The sequence below is a fragment of the Schistocerca nitens genome, chromosome 9 (assembly GCF_023898315.1).
Source record: "Schistocerca nitens isolate TAMUIC-IGC-003100 chromosome 9, iqSchNite1.1, whole genome shotgun sequence".
Lineage (NCBI taxonomy): Eukaryota > Metazoa > Arthropoda > Insecta > Orthoptera > Acrididae > Schistocerca > Schistocerca nitens.
Window position 1 is genome coordinate 147185400 of NC_064622.1, and position 15222 is coordinate 147200621.

Sequence of the window (15222 nt, forward strand, 5' to 3'; positions counted from 1 at the left end):
TGCGCACTCTGCAGGGAGCTGCCAAGGAAGGCATCTCTCCTCCAGCTGCTCGGCCACGGTGCGCCTGCACGGCTTAGAGCTTGCCACACATCTGCCCTCGCTGTTGGACAGGTAGCAGAAGGCAAGGCGCGCGTTTTTCTGCATTTTTTCGGCGATGACAAGCGGTTGATATGCTTGTAAGTGTAGCATATGAAGCAAGAATCGAATGAGGCATTCGTAGACAGGTGCTAAATTCGCAGTATGGCCGCAGGTGACGATCTTATGACGGGTGTGCAGCCACAACAGGTTGGCAGCAAAGTGAGTATCGCTAACTGAAAGCTCTCTGCTGTAGCCCCAGTGGCGCAATTGGTTAGCGCACGGTACTTATAAGGCAGTAGCCGTGAGCAATGCCGGGGTTGTGAGTTCGAGCCTCACCTGGGGCACACTTTTATTTCGTAGCAGCTGACTCTGAAAGCATCGGGACGCGAGAGTTGAGATGTATCACCTGCTTGAGAAACATAAGTGTGCGTGCATTATAGCCACCGATCGCGTGTTCCTCGGTAGTATAGTGGTTAGTATCCCCGCCTGTCACGCGGGAGACCGGGGTTCGATTCCCCGCCGGGGAGGTGCGATTTTTATATCGCGAAAGTTGCACGCGTGGCCCGAAAGGACATTAACGTTGCGATCAAGGAATGTAGTTACTGCAAAATCGTAAGTAAGTCTGCGTCTTAGGAAGTGTTTCTCGCATTCTTCACACGACGTCGTCGTTTCACGACTTACAGGGGTTGCTGTTGACGCTGAATCAGCTCACCCCAGGCTTAATGATCGAGCTCGAGGCACCCAAGAAAAGGAATAATTTTAGCAGAGCGTGGTTTCGATCCACGGACCTCTGGGTTATGGGCCCAGCACGCTTCCACTGCGCCACTCTGCTGCGTGGAGCCGTCCGCGCTCTTCGGTGCGTGACATGGGACACTTGGAAAGCGTTGTCTGCGTCGGTTTCCCGCGCCTACCGTTTAATTAAGTGCGTAACATCTCTCAGCTTGACTTGTCTCGACTTTGCTCGACTGACGCTACGCTGACGCTTGCACGAAGCGATATTTACCGCAATCGTCTCGAGATGCAGCTGCGAGATGCTCAGGATTAACATTGCACTCCACGAAGGTGGAGACATTCGAATCCACTGCCTAGCTACGCGCCCGCAACTAACAAAATGCCGACCCTGCCAGGATTCGAACCTGGAATCTTCTGATCCGTAGTCAGACGCGTTATCCGTTGCGAAACAGGGCCACTGTTTGCGTTTTCTACCACGAGGCGGGTGCACATCGCAAAGCAACGTGTTCTCCGTGGCTCGGCAACTGCATGTCGTCCACTGACAACGGCGGCGCGGCCACTCTGGTCTTGCGCACTCTGCAGGGAGCTGCCAAGGAAGGCATCTCTCCTCCAGCTGCTCGGCCACGGTGCGCCTGCACGGCTTAGAGCTTGCCACACATCTGCCCTCGCTGTTGGACAGGTAGCAGAAGGCAAGGCGCGCGTTTTTCTGCATTTTTTCGGCGATGACAAGCGGTTGATATGCTTGTAAGTGTAGCATATGAAGCAAGAATCGGATGAGGCATTCGTAGACAGGTGCTAAATTCGCAGTATGGCCGCAGGTGACGATCTTATGACGGGTGTGCAGCCACAACAGGTTGGCAGCAAAGTGAGTATCGCTAACTGAAAGCTCTCTGCTGTAGCCCCAGTGGCGCAATTGGTTAGCGCACGGTACTTATAAGGCAGTAGCCGTGAGCAATGCCGGGGTTGTGAGTTCGAGCCTCACCTGGGGCACACTTTTATTTCGTAGCAGCTGACTCTGAAAGCATCGGGACGCGAGAGTTGAGATGTATCACCTGCTTGAGAAACATAAGTGTGCGTGCATTATAGCCACCGATCGCGTGTTCCTCGGTAGTATAGTGGTTAGTATCCCCGCCTGTCACGCGGGAGACCGGGGTTCGATTCCCCGCCGGGGAGGTGCGATTTTTATATCGCGAAAGTTGCACGCGTGGCCCCAAAGGACATTAACGTTGCGATCAAGGAATGTAGTTACTGCAAAATCGTAAGTAAGTCTGCGTCTTAGGAAGTGTTTCTCGCATTCTTCACACGACGTCGTCGTTTCACGACTTACAGGGGTTGCTGTTGACGCTGAATCAGCTCACCCCAGGCTTAATGATCGAGCTCGAGGCACCCAAGAAAAGGAATAATTTTAGCAGAGCGTGGTTTCGATCCAAGGACCTCTGGGTTATGGGCCCAGCACGCTTCCACTGCGCCACTCTGCTGCGTGGAGCCGTCCGCGCTCTTCGGTGCGTGACATGGGACACTTGGAAAGCGTTGTCTGCGTCGGTTTCCCGCGCCTACCGTTTAATTAAGTGCGTAACATCTCTCAGCTTGACTTGTCTCGACTTTGCTCGACTGACGCTACGCTGACGCTTGCACGAAGCGATATTTACCGCAATCGTCTCGAGATGCAGCTGCGAGATGCTCAGGATTAACATTGCACTCCACGAAGGTGGAGACATTCGAATCCACTGCCTAGCTACGCGCCCGCAACTAACAAAATGCCGACCCTGCCAGGATTCGAACCTGGAATCTTCTGATCCGTAGTCAGACGCGTTATCCGTTGCGAAACAGGGCCACTGTTTGCGTTTTCTACCACGAGGCGGGTGCACATCGCAAAGCAACGTGTTCTCCGTGGCTCGGCAACTGCATGTCGTCCACTGACAACGGCGGCGCGGCCACTCTGGTCTTGCGCACTCTGCAGGGAGCTGCCAAGGAAGGCATCTCTCCTCCAGCTGCTCGGCCACGGTGCGCCTGCACGGCTTAGAGCTTGCCACACATCTGCCCTCGCTGTTGGACAGGTAGCAGAAGGCAAGGCGCGCGTTTTTCTGCATTTTTTCGGCGATGACAAGCGGTTGATATGCTTGTAAGTGTAGCATATGAAGCAAGAATCGAATGAGGCATTCGTAGACAGGTGCTAAATTCGCAGTATGGCCGCAGGTGACGATCTTATGACGGGTGTGCAGCCACAACAGGTTGGCAGCAAAGTGAGTATCGCTAACTGAAAGCTCTCTGCTGTAGCCCCAGTGGCGCAATTGGTTAGCGCACGGTACTTATAAGGCAGTAGCCGTGAGCAATGCCGGGGTTGTGAGTTCGAGCCTCACCTGGGGCACACTTTTATTTCGTAGCAGCTGACTCTGAAAGCATCGGGACGCGAGAGTTGAGATGTATCACCTGCTTGAGAAACATAAGTGTGCGTGCATTATAGCCACCGATCGCGTGTTCCTCGGTAGTATAGTGGTTAGTATCCCCGCCTGTCACGCGGGAGACCGGGGTTCGATTCCCCGCCGGGGAGGTGCGATTTTTATATCGCGAAAGTTGCACGCGTGGCCCGAAAGGACATTAACGTTGCGATCAAGGAATGTAGTTACTGCAAAATCGTAAGTAAGTCTGCGTCTTAGGAAGTGTTTCTCGCATTCTTCACACGACGTCGTCGTTTCACGACTTACAGGGGTTGCTGTTGACGCTGAATCAGCTCACCCCAGGCTTAATGATCGAGCTCGAGGCACCCAAGAAAAGGAATAATTTTAGCAGAGCGTGGTTTCGATCCACGGACCTCTGGGTTATGGGCCCAGCACGCTTCCACTGCGCCACTCTGCTGCGTGGAGCCGCCCGCGCTCTTCGGTGCGTGACATGGGACACTTGGAAAGCGTTGTCTGCGTCGGTTTCCCGCGCCTACCGTTTAATTAAGTGCGTAACATCTCTCAGCTTGACTTGTCTCGACTTTGCTCGACTGACGCTACGCTGACGCTTGCACGAAGCGATATTTACCGCAATCGTCTCGAGATGCAGCTGCGAGATGCTCAGGATTAACATTGCACTCCACGAAGGTGGAGACATTCGAATCCACTGCCTAGCTACGCGCCCGCAACTAACAAAATGCCGACCCTGCCAGGATTCGAACCTGGAATCTTCTGATCCGTAGTCAGACGCGTTATCCGTTGCGAAACAGGGCCACTGTTTGCGTTTTCTACCACGAGGCGGGTGCACATCGCAAAGCAACGTGTTCTCCGTGGCTCGGCAACTGCATGTCGTCCACTGACAACGGCGGCGCGGCCACTCTGGTCTTGCGCACTCTGCAGGGAGCTGCCAAGGAAGGCATCTCTCCTCCAGCTGCTCGGCCACGGTGCGCCTGCACGGCTTAGAGCTTGCCACACATCTGCCCTCGCTGTTGGACAGGTAGCAGAAGGCAAGGCGCGCGTTTTTCTGCATTTTTTCGGCGATGACAAGCGGTTGATATGCTTGTAAGTGTAGCATATGAAGCAAGAATCGAATGAGGCATTCGTAGACAGGTGCTAAATTCGCAGTATGGCCGCAGGTGACGATCTTATGACGGGTGTGCAGCCACAACAGGTTGGCAGCAAAGTGAGTATCGCTAACTGAAAGCTCTCTGCTGTAGCCCCAGTGGCGCAATTGGTTAGCGCACGGTACTTATAAGGCAGTAGCCGTGAGCAATGCCGGGGTTGTGAGTTCGAGCCTCACCTGGGGCACACTTTTATTTCGTAGCAGCTGACTCTGAAAGCATCGGGACGCGAGAGTTGAGATGTATCACCTGCTTGAGAAACATAAGTGTGCGTGCATTATAGCCACCGATCGCGTGTTCCTCGGTAGTATAGTGGTTAGTATCCCCGCCTGTCACGCGGGAGACCGGGGTTCGATTCCCCGCCGGGGAGGTGCGATTTTTATATCGCGAAAGTTGCACGCGTGGCCCCAAAGGACATTAACGTTGCGATCAAGGAATGTAGTTACTGCAAAATCGTAAGTAAGTCTGCGTCTTAGGAAGTGTTTCTCGCATTCTTCACACGACGTCGTCGTTTCACGACTTACAGGGGTTGCTGTTGACGCTGAATCAGCTCACCCCAGGCTTAATGATCGAGCTCGAGGCACCCAAGAAAAGGAATAATTTTAGCAGAGCGTGGTTTCGATCCACGGACCTCTGGGTTATGGGCCCAGCACGCTTCCACTGCGCCACTCTGCTGCGTGGAGCCGTCCGCGCTCTTCGGTGCGTGACATGGGACACTTGGAAAGCGTTGTCTGCGTCGGTTTCCCGCGCCTACCGTTTAATTAAGTGCGTAACATCTCTCAGCTTGACTTGTCTCGACTTTGCTCGACTGACGCTACGCTGACGCTTGCACGAAGCGATATTTACCGCAATCGTCTCGAGATGCAGCTGCGAGATGCTCAGGATTAACATTGCACTCCACGAAGGTGGAGACATTCGAATCCACTGCCTAGCTACGCGCCCGCAACTAACAAAATGCCGACCCTGCCAGGATTCGAACCTGGAATCTTCTGATCCGTAGTCAGACGCGTTATCCGTTGCGAAACAGGGCCACTGTTTGCGTTTTCTACCACGAGGCGGGTGCACATCGCAAAGCAACGTGTTCTCCGTGGCTCGGCAACTGCATGTCGTCCACTGACAACGGCGGCGCGGCCACTCTGGTCTTGCGCACTCTGCAGGGAGCTGCCAAGGAAGGCATCTCTCCTCCAGCTGCTCGGCCACGGTGCGCCTGCACGGCTTAGAGCTTGCCACACATCTGCCCTCGCTGTTGGACAGGTAGCAGAAGGCAAGGCGCGCGTTTTTCTGCATTTTTTCGGCGATGACAAGCGGTTGATATGCTTGTAAGTGTAGCATATGAAGCAAGAATCGAATGAGGCATTCGTAGACAGGTGCTAAATTCGCAGTATGGCCGCAGGTGACGATCTTATGACGGGTGTGCAGCCACAACAGGTTGGCAGCAAAGTGAGTATCGCTAACTGAAAGCTCTCTGCTGTAGCCCCAGTGGCGCAATTGGTTAGCGCACGGTACTTATAAGGCAGTAGCCGTGAGCAATGCCGGGGTTGTGAGTTCGAGCCTCACCTGGGGCACACTTTTATTTCGTAGCAGCTGACTCTGAAAGCATCGGGACGCGAGAGTTGAGATGTATCACCTGCTTGAGAAACATAAGTGTGCGTGCATTATAGCCACCGATCGCGTGTTCCTCGGTAGTATAGTGGTTAGTATCCCCGCCTGTCACGCGGGAGACCGGGGTTCGATTCCCCGCCGGGGAGGTGCGATTTTTATATCGCGAAAGTTGCACGCGTGGCCCCAAAGGACATTAACGTTGCGATCAAGGAATGTAGTTACTGCAAAATCGTAAGTAAGTCTGCGTCTTAGGAAGTGTTTCTCGCATTCTTCACACGACGTCGTCGTTTCACGACTTACAGGGGTTGCTGTTGACGCTGAATCAGCTCACCCCAGGCTTAATGATCGAGCTCGAGGCACCCAAGAAAAGGAATAATTTTAGCAGAGCGTGGTTTCGATCCACGGACCTCTGGGTTATGGGCCCAGCACGCTTCCACTGCGCCACTCTGCTGCGTGGAGCCGTCCGCGCTCTTCGGTGCGTGACATGGGACACTTGGAAAGCGTTGTCTGCGTCGGTTTCCCGCGCCTACCGTTTAATTAAGTGCGTAACATCTCTCAGCTTGACTTGTCTCGACTTTGCTCGACTGACGCTACGCTGACGCTTGCACGAAGCGATATTTACCGCAATCGTCTCGAGATGCAGCTGCGAGATGCTCAGGATTAACATTGCACTCCACGAAGGTGGAGACATTCGAATCCACTGCCTAGCTACGCGCCCGCAACTAACAAAATGCCGACCCTGCCAGGATTCGAACCTGGAATCTTCTGATCCGTAGTCAGACGCGTTATCCGTTGCGAAACAGGGCCACTGTTTGCGTTTTCTACCACGAGGCGGGTGCACATCGCAAAGCAACGTGTTCTCCGTGGCTCGGCAACTGCATGTCGTCCACTGACAACGGCGGCGCGGCCACTCTGGTCTTGCGCACTCTGCAGGGAGCTGCCAAGGAAGGCATCTCTCCTCCAGCTGCTCGGCCACGGTGCGCCTGCACGGCTTAGAGCTTGCCACACATCTGCCCTCGCTGTTGGACAGGTAGCAGAAGGCAAGGCGCGCGTTTTTCTGCATTTTTTCGGCGATGACAAGCGGTTGATATGCTTGTAAGTGTAGCATATGAAGCAAGAATCGAATGAGGCATTCGTAGACAGGTGCTAAATTCGCAGTATGGCCGCAGGTGACGATCTTATGACGGGTGTGCAGCCACAACAGGTTGGCAGCAAAGTGAGTATCGCTAACTGAAAGCTCTCTGCTGTAGCCCCAGTGGCGCAATTGGTTAGCGCACGGTACTTATAAGGCAGTAGCCGTGAGCAATGCCGGGGTTGTGAGTTCGAGCCTCACCTGGGGCACACTTTTATTTCGTAGCAGCTGACTCTGAAAGCATCGGGACGCGAGAGTTGAGATGTATCACCTGCTTGAGAAACATAAGTGTGCGTGCATTATAGCCACCGATCGCGTGTTCCTCGGTAGTATAGTGGTTAGTATCCCCGCCTGTCACGCGGGAGACCGGGGTTCGATTCCCCGCCGGGGAGGTGCGATTTTTATATCGCGAAAGTTGCACGCGTGGCCCGAAAGGACATTAACGTTGCGATCAAGGAATGTAGTTACTGCAAAATCGTAAGTAAGTCTGCGTCTTAGGAAGTGTTTCTCGCATTCTTCACACGACGTCGTCGTTTCACGACTTACAGGGGTTGCTGTTGACGCTGAATCAGCTCACCCCAGGCTTAATGATCGAGCTCGAGGCACCCAAGAAAAGGAATAATTTTAGCAGAGCGTGGTTTCGATCCACGGACCTCTGGGTTATGGGCCCAGCACGCTTCCACTGCGCCACTCTGCTGCGTGGAGCCGTCCGCGCTCTTCGGTGCGTGACATGGGACACTTGGAAAGCGTTGTCTGCGTCGGTTTCCCGCGCCTACCGTTTAATTAAGTGCGTAACATCTCTCAGCTTGACTTGTCTCGACTTTGCTCGACTGACGCTACGCTGACGCTTGCACGAAGCGATATTTACCGCAATCGTCTCGAGATGCAGCTGCGAGATGCTCAGGATTAACATTGCACTCCACGAAGGTGGAGACATTCGAATCCACTGCCTAGCTACGCGCCCGCAACTAACAAAATGCCGACCCTGCCAGGATTCGAACCTGGAATCTTCTGATCCGTAGTCAGACGCGTTATCCGTTGCGAAACAGGGCCACTGTTTGCGTTTTCTACCACGAGGCGGGTGCACATCGCAAAGCAACGTGTTCTCCGTGGCTCGGCAACTGCATGTCGTCCACTGACAACGGCGGCGCGGCCACTCTGGTCTTGCGCACTCTGCAGGGAGCTGCCAAGGAAGGCATCTCTCCTCCAGCTGCTCGGCCACGGTGCGCCTGCACGGCTTAGAGCTTGCCACACATCTGCCCTCGCTGTTGGACAGGTAGCAGAAGGCAAGGCGCGCGTTTTTCTGCATTTTTTCGGCGATGACAAGCGGTTGATATGCTTGTAAGTGTAGCATATGAAGCAAGAATCGAATGAGGCATTCGTAGACAGGTGCTAAATTCGCAGTATGGCCGCAGGTGACGATCTTATGACGGGTGTGCAGCCACAACAGGTTGGCAGCAAAGTGAGTATCGCTAACTGAAAGCTCTCTGCTGTAGCCCCAGTGGCGCAATTGGTTAGCGCACGGTACTTATAAGGCAGTAGCCGTGAGCAATGCCGGGGTTGTGAGTTCGAGCCTCACCTGGGGCACACTTTTATTTCGTAGCAGCTGACTCTGAAAGCATCGGGACGCGAGAGTTGAGATGTATCACCTGCTTGAGAAACATAAGTGTGCGTGCATTATAGCCACCGATCGCGTGTTCCTCGGTAGTATAGTGGTTAGTATCCCCGCCTGTCACGCGGGAGACCGGGGTTCGATTCCCCGCCGGGGAGGTGCGATTTTTATATCGCGAAAGTTGCACGCGTGGCCCCAAAGGACATTAACGTTGCGATCAAGGAATGTAGTTACTGCAAAATCGTAAGTAAGTCTGCGTCTTAGGAAGTGTTTCTCGCATTCTTCACACGACGTCGTCGTTTCACGACTTACAGGGGTTGCTGTTGACGCTGAATCAGCTCACCCCAGGCTTAATGATCGAGCTCGAGGCACCCAAGAAAAGGAATAATTTTAGCAGAGCGTGGTTTCGATCCACGGACCTCTGGGTTATGGGCCCAGCACGCTTCCACTGCGCCACTCTGCTGCGTGGAGCCGTCCGCGCTCTTCGGTGCGTGACATGGGACACTTGGAAAGCGTTGTCTGCGTCGGTTTCCCGCGCCTACCGTTTAATTAAGTGCGTAACATCTCTCAGCTTGACTTGTCTCGACTTTGCTCGACTGACGCTACGCTGACGCTTGCACGAAGCGATATTTACCGCAATCGTCTCGAGATGCAGCTGCGAGATGCTCAGGATTAACATTGCACTCCACGAAGGTGGAGACATTCGAATCCACTGCCTAGCTACGCGCCCGCAACTAACAAAATGCCGACCCTGCCAGGATTCGAACCTGGAATCTTCTGATCCGTAGTCAGACGCGTTATCCGTTGCGAAACAGGGCCACTGTTTGCGTTTTCTACCACGAGGCGGGTGCACATCGCAAAGCAACGTGTTCTCCGTGGCTCGGCAACTGCATGTCGTCCACTGACAACGGCGGCGCGGCCACTCTGGTCTTGCGCACTCTGCAGGGAGCTGCCAAGGAAGGCATCTCTCCTCCAGCTGCTCGGCCACGGTGCGCCTGCACGGCTTAGAGCTTGCCACACATCTGCCCTCGCTGTTGGACAGGTAGCAGAAGGCAAGGCGCGCGTTTTTCTGCATTTTTTCGGCGATGACAAGCGGTTGATATGCTTGTAAGTGTAGCATATGAAGCAAGAATCGAATGAGGCATTCGTAGACAGGTGCTAAATTCGCAGTATGGCCGCAGGTGACGATCTTATGACGGGTGTGCAGCCACAACAGGTTGGCAGCAAAGTGAGTATCGCTAACTGAAAGCTCTCTGCTGTAGCCCCAGTGGCGCAATTGGTTAGCGCACGGTACTTATAAGGCAGTAGCCGTGAGCAATGCCGGGGTTGTGAGTTCGAGCCTCACCTGGGGCACACTTTTATTTCGTAGCAGCTGACTCTGAAAGCATCGGGACGCGAGAGTTGAGATGTATCACCTGCTTGAGAAACATAAGTGTGCGTGCATTATAGCCACCGATCGCGTGTTCCTCGGTAGTATAGTGGTTAGTATCCCCGCCTGTCACGCGGGAGACCGGGGTTCGATTCCCCGCCGGGGAGGTGCGATTTTTATATCGCGAAAGTTTCACGCGTGGCCCGAAAGGACATTAACGTTGCGATCAAGGAATGTAGTTACTGCAAAATCGTAAGTAAGTCTGCGTCTTAGGAAGTGTTTCTCGCATTCTTCACACGACGTCGTCGTTTCACGACTTACAGGGGTTGCTGTTGACGCTGAATCAGCTCACCCCAGGCTTAATGATCGAGCTCGAGGCACCCAAGAAAAGGAATAATTTTAGCAGAGCGTGGTTTCGATCCACGGACCTCTGGGTTATGGGCCCAGCACGCTTCCACTGCGCCACTCTGCTGCGTGGAGCCGTCCGCGCTCTTCGGTGCGTGACATGGGACACTTGGAAAGCGTTGTCTGCGTCGGTTTCCCGCGCCTACCGTTTAATTAAGTGCGTAACATCTCTCAGCTTGACTTGTCTCGACTTTGCTCGACTGACGCTACGCTGACGCTTGCACGAAGCGATATTTACCGCAATCGTCTCGAGATGCAGCTGCGAGATGCTCAGGATTAACATTGCACTCCACGAAGGTGGAGACATTCGAATCCACTGCCTAGCTACGCGCCCGCAACTAACAAAATGCCGACCCTGCCAGGATTCGAACCTGGAATCTTCTGATCCGTAGTCAGACGCGTTATCCGTTGCGAAACAGGGCCACTGTTTGCGTTTTCTACCACGAGGCGGGTGCACATCGCAAAGCAACGTGTTCTCCGTGGCTCGGCAACTGCATGTCGTCCACTGACAACGGCGGCGCGGCCACTCTGGTCTTGCGCACTCTGCAGGGAGCTGCCAAGGAAGGCATCTCTCCTCCAGCTGCTCGGCCACGGTGCGCCTGCACGGCTTAGAGCTTGCCACACATCTGCCCTCGCTGTTGGACAGGTAGCAGAAGGCAAGGCGCGCGTTTTTCTGCATTTTTTCGGCGATGACAAGCGGTTGATATGCTTGTAAGTGTAGCATATGAAGCAAGAATCGAATGAGGCATTCGTAGACAGGTGCTAAATTCGCAGTATGGCCGCAGGTGACGATCTTATGACGGGTGTGCAGCCACAACAGGTTGGCAGCAAAGTGAGTATCGCTAACTGAAAGCTCTCTGCTGTAGCCCCAGTGGCGCAATTGGTTAGCGCACGGTACTTATAAGGCAGTAGCCGTGAGCAATGCCGGGGTTGTGAGTTCGAGCCTCACCTGGGGCACACTTTTATTTCGTAGCAGCTGACTCTGAAAGCATCGGGACGCGAGAGTTGAGATGTATCACCTGCTTGAGAAACATAAGTGTGCGTGCATTATAGCCACCGATCGCGTGTTCCTCGGTAGTATAGTGGTTAGTATCCCCGCCTGTCACGCGGGAGACCGGGGTTCGATTCCCCGCCGGGGAGGTGCGATTTTTATATCGCGAAAGTTGCACGCGTGGCCCGAAAGGACATTAACGTTGCGATCAAGGAATGTAGTTACTGCAAAATCGTAAGTAAGTCTGCGTCTTAGGAAGTGTTTCTCGCATTCTTCACACGACGTCGTCGTTTCACGACTTACAGGGGTTGCTGTTGACGCTGAATCAGCTCACCCCAGGCTTAATGATCGAGCTCGAGGCACCCAAGAAAAGGAATAATTTTAGCAGAGCGTGGTTTCGATCCACGGACCTCTGGGTTATGGGCCCAGCACGCTTCCACTGCGCCACTCTGCTGCGTGGAGCCGTCCGCGCTCTTCGGTGCGTGACATGGGACACTTGGAAAGCGTTGTCTGCGTCGGTTTCCCGCGCCTACCGTTTAATTAAGTGCGTAACATCTCTCAGCTTGACTTGTCTCGACTTTGCTCGACTGACGCTACGCTGACGCTTGCACGAAGCGATATTTACCGCAATCGTCTCGAGATGCAGCTGCGAGATGCTCAGGATTAACATTGCACTCCACGAAGGTGGAGACATTCGAATCCACTGCCTAGCTACGCGCCCGCAACTAACAAAATGCCGACCCTGCCAGGATTCGAACCTGGAATCTTCTGATCCGTAGTCAGACGCGTTATCCGTTGCGAAACAGGGCCACTGTTTGCGTTTTCTACCACGAGGCGGGTGCACATCGCAAAGCAACGTGTTCTCCGTGGCTCGGCAACTGCATGTCGTCCACTGACAACGGCGGCGCGGCCACTCTGGTCTTGCGCACTCTGCAGGGAGCTGCCAAGGAAGGCATCTCTCCTCCAGCTGCTCGGCCACGGTGCGCCTGCACGGCTTAGAGCTTGCCACACATCTGCCCTCGCTGTTGGACAGGTAGCAGAAGGCAAGGCGCGCGTTTTTCTGCATTTTTTCGGCGATGACAAGCGGTTGATATGCTTGTAAGTGTAGCATATGAAGCAAGAATCGAATGAGGCATTCGTAGACAGGTGCTAAATTCGCAGTATGGCCGCAGGTGACGATCTTATGACGGGTGTGCAGCCACAACAGGTTGGCAGCAAAGTGAGTATCGCTAACTGAAAGCTCTCTGCTGTAGCCCCAGTGGCGCAATTGGTTAGCGCACGGTACTTATAAGGCAGTAGCCGTGAGCAATGCCGGGGTTGTGAGTTCGAGCCTCACCTGGGGCACACTTTTATTTCGTAGCAGCTGACTCTGAAAGCATCGGGACGCGAGAGTTGAGATGTATCACCTGCTTGAGAAACATAAGTGTGCGTGCATTATAGCCACCGATCGCGTGTTCCTCGGTAGTATAGTGGTTAGTATCCCCGCCTGTCACGCGGGAGACCGGGGTTCGATTCCCCGCCGGGGAGGTGCGATTTTTATATCGCGAAAGTTGCACGCGTGGCCCCAAAGGACATTAACGTTGCGATCAAGGAATGTAGTTACTGCAAAATCGTAAGTAAGTCTGCGTCTTAGGAAGTGTTTCTCGCATTCTTCACACGACGTCGTCGTTTCACGACTTACAGGGGTTGCTGTTGACGCTGAATCAGCTCACCCCAGGCTTAATGATCGAGCTCGAGGCACCCAAGAAAAGGAATAATTTTAGCAGAGCGTGGTTTCGATCCACGGACCTCTGGGTTATGGGCCCAGCACGCTTCCACTGCGCCACTCTGCTGCGTGGAGCCGTCCGCGCTCTTCGGTGCGTGACATGGGACACTTGGAAAGCGTTGTCTGCGTCGGTTTCCCGCGCCTACCGTTTAATTAAGTGCGTAACATCTCTCAGCTTGACTTGTCTCGACTTTGCTCGACTGACGCTACGCTGACGCTTGCACGAAGCGATATTTACCGCAATCGTCTCGAGATGCAGCTGCGAGATGCTCAGGATTAACATTGCACTCCACGAAGGTGGAGACATTCGAATCCACTGCCTAGCTACGCGCCCGCAACTAACAAAATGCCGACCCTGCCAGGATTCGAACCTGGAATCTTCTGATCCGTAGTCAGACGCGTTATCCGTTGCGAAACAGGGCCACTGTTTGCGTTTTCTACCACGAGGCGGGTGCACATCGCAAAGCAACGTGTTCTCCGTGGCTCGGCAACTGCATGTCGTCCACTGACAACGGCGGCGCGGCCACTCTGGTCTTGCGCACTCTGCAGGGAGCTGCCAAGGAAGGCATCTCTCCTCCAGCTGCTCGGCCACGGTGCGCCTGCACGGCTTAGAGCTTGCCACACATCTGCCCTCGCTGTTGGACAGGTAGCAGAAGGCAAGGCGCGCGTTTTTCTGCATTTTTTCGGCGATGACAAGCGGTTGATATGCTTGTAAGTGTAGCATATGAAGCAAGAATCGAATGAGGCATTCGTAGACAGGTGCTAAATTCGCAGTATGGCCGCAGGTGACGATCTTATGACGGGTGTGCAGCCACAACAGGTTGGCAGCAAAGTGAGTATCGCTAACTGAAAGCTCTCTGCTGTAGCCCCAGTGGCGCAATTGGTTAGCGCACGGTACTTATAAGGCAGTAGCCGTGAGCAATGCCGGGGTTGTGAGTTCGAGCCTCACCTGGGGCACACTTTTATTTCGTAGCAGCTGACTCTGAAAGCATCGGGACGCGAGAGTTGAGATGTATCACCTGCTTGAGAAACATAAGTGTGCGTGCATTATAGCCACCGATCGCGTGTTCCTCGGTAGTATAGTGGTTAGTATCCCCGCCTGTCACGCGGGAGACCGGGGTTCGATTCCCCGCCGGGGAGGTGCGATTTTTATATCGCGAAAGTTGCACGCGTGGCCCCAAAGGACATTAACGTTGCGATCAAGGAATGTAGTTACTGCAAAATCGTAAGTAAGTCTGCGTCTTAGGAAGTGTTTCTCGCATTCTTCACACGACGTCGTCGTTTCACGACTTACAGGGGTTGCTGTTGACGCTGAATCAGCTCACCCCAGGCTTAATGATCGAGCTCGAGGCACCCAAGAAAAGGAATAATTTTAGCAGAGCGTGGTTTCGATCCACGGACCTCTGGGTTATGGGCCCAGCACGCTTCCACTGCGCCACTCTGCTGCGTGGAGCCGTCCGCGCTCTTCGGTGCGTGACATGGGACACTTGGAAAGCGTTGTCTGCGTCGGTTTCCCGCGCCTACCGTTTAATTAAGTGCGTAACATCTCTCAGCTTGACTTGTCTCGACTTTGCTCGACTGACGCTACGCTGACGCTTGCACGAAGCGATATTTACCGCAATCGTCTCGAGATGCAGCTGCGAGATGCTCAGGATTAACATTGCACTCCACGAAGGTGGAGACATTCGAATCCACTGCCTAGCTACGCGCCCGCAACTAACAAAATGCCGACCCTGCCAGGATTCGAACCTGGAATCTTCTGATCCGTAGTCAGACGCGTTATCCGTTGCGAAACAGGGCCACTGTTTGCGTTTTCTACCACGAGGCGGGTGCACATCGCAAAGCAACGTGTTCTCCGTGGCTCGGCAACTGCATGTCGTCCACTGACAACGGCGGCGCGGCCACTCTGGTCTTGCGCACTCTGCAGGGAGCTGCCAAGGAAGGCATCTCTCCTCCAGCTGCTCGGCCACGGTGCGC

General features: G+C 54.1%; 43 non-coding genes across 43 annotated transcripts; 22 read left to right on the forward strand and 21 right to left on the reverse strand.

The window, feature by feature from the left end:
- Nucleotides 1-330: 330 nt before the first annotated feature.
- Trnai-uau (transfer RNA isoleucine (anticodon UAU)) lies at nt 331-422 on the forward strand. The gene is given in 2 exon segments: nt 331-368; nt 387-422. It is a non-coding gene; the product is annotated as a tRNA-Ile (tRNA).
- Nucleotides 423-533: 111 nt separating this feature from the next.
- Nucleotides 534-605, forward strand: Trnad-guc (transfer RNA aspartic acid (anticodon GUC)). Its single transcript has one exon. It is a non-coding gene; the product is annotated as a tRNA-Asp (tRNA).
- Nucleotides 606-838: 233 nt separating this feature from the next.
- On the reverse strand, nt 839-910 carry Trnam-cau (transfer RNA methionine (anticodon CAU)). Its single transcript has one exon. It is a non-coding gene; the product is annotated as a tRNA-Met (tRNA).
- A 283-nt stretch (nt 911-1193) lies between these two features.
- Nucleotides 1194-1266, reverse strand: Trnar-acg (transfer RNA arginine (anticodon ACG)). The gene has a single exon. It is a non-coding gene; the product is annotated as a tRNA-Arg (tRNA).
- Nucleotides 1267-1708: 442 nt separating this feature from the next.
- Trnai-uau (transfer RNA isoleucine (anticodon UAU)) lies at nt 1709-1800 on the forward strand. Its single transcript is given in 2 exon segments — nt 1709-1746; nt 1765-1800. It is a non-coding gene; the product is annotated as a tRNA-Ile (tRNA).
- Nucleotides 1801-1911: 111 nt separating this feature from the next.
- Trnad-guc (transfer RNA aspartic acid (anticodon GUC)) lies at nt 1912-1983 on the forward strand. Its single transcript has one exon. It is a non-coding gene; the product is annotated as a tRNA-Asp (tRNA).
- A 588-nt stretch (nt 1984-2571) lies between these two features.
- Nucleotides 2572-2644, reverse strand: Trnar-acg (transfer RNA arginine (anticodon ACG)). Its single transcript has one exon. It is a non-coding gene; the product is annotated as a tRNA-Arg (tRNA).
- A 442-nt stretch (nt 2645-3086) lies between these two features.
- Trnai-uau (transfer RNA isoleucine (anticodon UAU)) lies at nt 3087-3178 on the forward strand. The gene is given in 2 exon segments: nt 3087-3124; nt 3143-3178. It is a non-coding gene; the product is annotated as a tRNA-Ile (tRNA).
- Nucleotides 3179-3289: 111 nt separating this feature from the next.
- On the forward strand, nt 3290-3361 carry Trnad-guc (transfer RNA aspartic acid (anticodon GUC)). The gene has a single exon. It is a non-coding gene; the product is annotated as a tRNA-Asp (tRNA).
- A 233-nt stretch (nt 3362-3594) lies between these two features.
- Nucleotides 3595-3666, reverse strand: Trnam-cau (transfer RNA methionine (anticodon CAU)). The gene has a single exon. It is a non-coding gene; the product is annotated as a tRNA-Met (tRNA).
- Nucleotides 3667-3949: 283 nt separating this feature from the next.
- Nucleotides 3950-4022, reverse strand: Trnar-acg (transfer RNA arginine (anticodon ACG)). Its single transcript has one exon. It is a non-coding gene; the product is annotated as a tRNA-Arg (tRNA).
- A 442-nt stretch (nt 4023-4464) lies between these two features.
- Trnai-uau (transfer RNA isoleucine (anticodon UAU)) lies at nt 4465-4556 on the forward strand. Its single transcript is given in 2 exon segments — nt 4465-4502; nt 4521-4556. It is a non-coding gene; the product is annotated as a tRNA-Ile (tRNA).
- Nucleotides 4557-4667: 111 nt separating this feature from the next.
- On the forward strand, nt 4668-4739 carry Trnad-guc (transfer RNA aspartic acid (anticodon GUC)). The gene has a single exon. It is a non-coding gene; the product is annotated as a tRNA-Asp (tRNA).
- A 233-nt stretch (nt 4740-4972) lies between these two features.
- Trnam-cau (transfer RNA methionine (anticodon CAU)) lies at nt 4973-5044 on the reverse strand. The gene has a single exon. It is a non-coding gene; the product is annotated as a tRNA-Met (tRNA).
- A 283-nt stretch (nt 5045-5327) lies between these two features.
- Nucleotides 5328-5400, reverse strand: Trnar-acg (transfer RNA arginine (anticodon ACG)). Its single transcript has one exon. It is a non-coding gene; the product is annotated as a tRNA-Arg (tRNA).
- Nucleotides 5401-5842: 442 nt separating this feature from the next.
- On the forward strand, nt 5843-5934 carry Trnai-uau (transfer RNA isoleucine (anticodon UAU)). Its single transcript is given in 2 exon segments — nt 5843-5880; nt 5899-5934. It is a non-coding gene; the product is annotated as a tRNA-Ile (tRNA).
- Nucleotides 5935-6045: 111 nt separating this feature from the next.
- Nucleotides 6046-6117, forward strand: Trnad-guc (transfer RNA aspartic acid (anticodon GUC)). The gene has a single exon. It is a non-coding gene; the product is annotated as a tRNA-Asp (tRNA).
- Nucleotides 6118-6350: 233 nt separating this feature from the next.
- On the reverse strand, nt 6351-6422 carry Trnam-cau (transfer RNA methionine (anticodon CAU)). Its single transcript has one exon. It is a non-coding gene; the product is annotated as a tRNA-Met (tRNA).
- Nucleotides 6423-6705: 283 nt separating this feature from the next.
- On the reverse strand, nt 6706-6778 carry Trnar-acg (transfer RNA arginine (anticodon ACG)). Its single transcript has one exon. It is a non-coding gene; the product is annotated as a tRNA-Arg (tRNA).
- Nucleotides 6779-7220: 442 nt separating this feature from the next.
- Trnai-uau (transfer RNA isoleucine (anticodon UAU)) lies at nt 7221-7312 on the forward strand. Its single transcript is given in 2 exon segments — nt 7221-7258; nt 7277-7312. It is a non-coding gene; the product is annotated as a tRNA-Ile (tRNA).
- Nucleotides 7313-7423: 111 nt separating this feature from the next.
- Nucleotides 7424-7495, forward strand: Trnad-guc (transfer RNA aspartic acid (anticodon GUC)). The gene has a single exon. It is a non-coding gene; the product is annotated as a tRNA-Asp (tRNA).
- Nucleotides 7496-7728: 233 nt separating this feature from the next.
- Nucleotides 7729-7800, reverse strand: Trnam-cau (transfer RNA methionine (anticodon CAU)). Its single transcript has one exon. It is a non-coding gene; the product is annotated as a tRNA-Met (tRNA).
- A 283-nt stretch (nt 7801-8083) lies between these two features.
- Nucleotides 8084-8156, reverse strand: Trnar-acg (transfer RNA arginine (anticodon ACG)). Its single transcript has one exon. It is a non-coding gene; the product is annotated as a tRNA-Arg (tRNA).
- Nucleotides 8157-8598: 442 nt separating this feature from the next.
- On the forward strand, nt 8599-8690 carry Trnai-uau (transfer RNA isoleucine (anticodon UAU)). The gene is given in 2 exon segments: nt 8599-8636; nt 8655-8690. It is a non-coding gene; the product is annotated as a tRNA-Ile (tRNA).
- Nucleotides 8691-8801: 111 nt separating this feature from the next.
- Trnad-guc (transfer RNA aspartic acid (anticodon GUC)) lies at nt 8802-8873 on the forward strand. Its single transcript has one exon. It is a non-coding gene; the product is annotated as a tRNA-Asp (tRNA).
- Nucleotides 8874-9106: 233 nt separating this feature from the next.
- Nucleotides 9107-9178, reverse strand: Trnam-cau (transfer RNA methionine (anticodon CAU)). Its single transcript has one exon. It is a non-coding gene; the product is annotated as a tRNA-Met (tRNA).
- A 283-nt stretch (nt 9179-9461) lies between these two features.
- Trnar-acg (transfer RNA arginine (anticodon ACG)) lies at nt 9462-9534 on the reverse strand. The gene has a single exon. It is a non-coding gene; the product is annotated as a tRNA-Arg (tRNA).
- Nucleotides 9535-9976: 442 nt separating this feature from the next.
- On the forward strand, nt 9977-10068 carry Trnai-uau (transfer RNA isoleucine (anticodon UAU)). Its single transcript is given in 2 exon segments — nt 9977-10014; nt 10033-10068. It is a non-coding gene; the product is annotated as a tRNA-Ile (tRNA).
- A 111-nt stretch (nt 10069-10179) lies between these two features.
- Trnad-guc (transfer RNA aspartic acid (anticodon GUC)) lies at nt 10180-10251 on the forward strand. The gene has a single exon. It is a non-coding gene; the product is annotated as a tRNA-Asp (tRNA).
- Nucleotides 10252-10484: 233 nt separating this feature from the next.
- Nucleotides 10485-10556, reverse strand: Trnam-cau (transfer RNA methionine (anticodon CAU)). The gene has a single exon. It is a non-coding gene; the product is annotated as a tRNA-Met (tRNA).
- Nucleotides 10557-10839: 283 nt separating this feature from the next.
- On the reverse strand, nt 10840-10912 carry Trnar-acg (transfer RNA arginine (anticodon ACG)). The gene has a single exon. It is a non-coding gene; the product is annotated as a tRNA-Arg (tRNA).
- A 442-nt stretch (nt 10913-11354) lies between these two features.
- Nucleotides 11355-11446, forward strand: Trnai-uau (transfer RNA isoleucine (anticodon UAU)). Its single transcript is given in 2 exon segments — nt 11355-11392; nt 11411-11446. It is a non-coding gene; the product is annotated as a tRNA-Ile (tRNA).
- A 111-nt stretch (nt 11447-11557) lies between these two features.
- Trnad-guc (transfer RNA aspartic acid (anticodon GUC)) lies at nt 11558-11629 on the forward strand. Its single transcript has one exon. It is a non-coding gene; the product is annotated as a tRNA-Asp (tRNA).
- A 233-nt stretch (nt 11630-11862) lies between these two features.
- Trnam-cau (transfer RNA methionine (anticodon CAU)) lies at nt 11863-11934 on the reverse strand. The gene has a single exon. It is a non-coding gene; the product is annotated as a tRNA-Met (tRNA).
- A 283-nt stretch (nt 11935-12217) lies between these two features.
- On the reverse strand, nt 12218-12290 carry Trnar-acg (transfer RNA arginine (anticodon ACG)). The gene has a single exon. It is a non-coding gene; the product is annotated as a tRNA-Arg (tRNA).
- Nucleotides 12291-12732: 442 nt separating this feature from the next.
- Trnai-uau (transfer RNA isoleucine (anticodon UAU)) lies at nt 12733-12824 on the forward strand. Its single transcript is given in 2 exon segments — nt 12733-12770; nt 12789-12824. It is a non-coding gene; the product is annotated as a tRNA-Ile (tRNA).
- A 111-nt stretch (nt 12825-12935) lies between these two features.
- Trnad-guc (transfer RNA aspartic acid (anticodon GUC)) lies at nt 12936-13007 on the forward strand. Its single transcript has one exon. It is a non-coding gene; the product is annotated as a tRNA-Asp (tRNA).
- Nucleotides 13008-13240: 233 nt separating this feature from the next.
- On the reverse strand, nt 13241-13312 carry Trnam-cau (transfer RNA methionine (anticodon CAU)). The gene has a single exon. It is a non-coding gene; the product is annotated as a tRNA-Met (tRNA).
- Nucleotides 13313-13595: 283 nt separating this feature from the next.
- Trnar-acg (transfer RNA arginine (anticodon ACG)) lies at nt 13596-13668 on the reverse strand. Its single transcript has one exon. It is a non-coding gene; the product is annotated as a tRNA-Arg (tRNA).
- A 442-nt stretch (nt 13669-14110) lies between these two features.
- On the forward strand, nt 14111-14202 carry Trnai-uau (transfer RNA isoleucine (anticodon UAU)). The gene is given in 2 exon segments: nt 14111-14148; nt 14167-14202. It is a non-coding gene; the product is annotated as a tRNA-Ile (tRNA).
- A 111-nt stretch (nt 14203-14313) lies between these two features.
- Trnad-guc (transfer RNA aspartic acid (anticodon GUC)) lies at nt 14314-14385 on the forward strand. The gene has a single exon. It is a non-coding gene; the product is annotated as a tRNA-Asp (tRNA).
- Nucleotides 14386-14618: 233 nt separating this feature from the next.
- On the reverse strand, nt 14619-14690 carry Trnam-cau (transfer RNA methionine (anticodon CAU)). Its single transcript has one exon. It is a non-coding gene; the product is annotated as a tRNA-Met (tRNA).
- A 283-nt stretch (nt 14691-14973) lies between these two features.
- Nucleotides 14974-15046, reverse strand: Trnar-acg (transfer RNA arginine (anticodon ACG)). The gene has a single exon. It is a non-coding gene; the product is annotated as a tRNA-Arg (tRNA).
- Between the last annotated feature and the right edge of the window lie 176 nt (nt 15047-15222).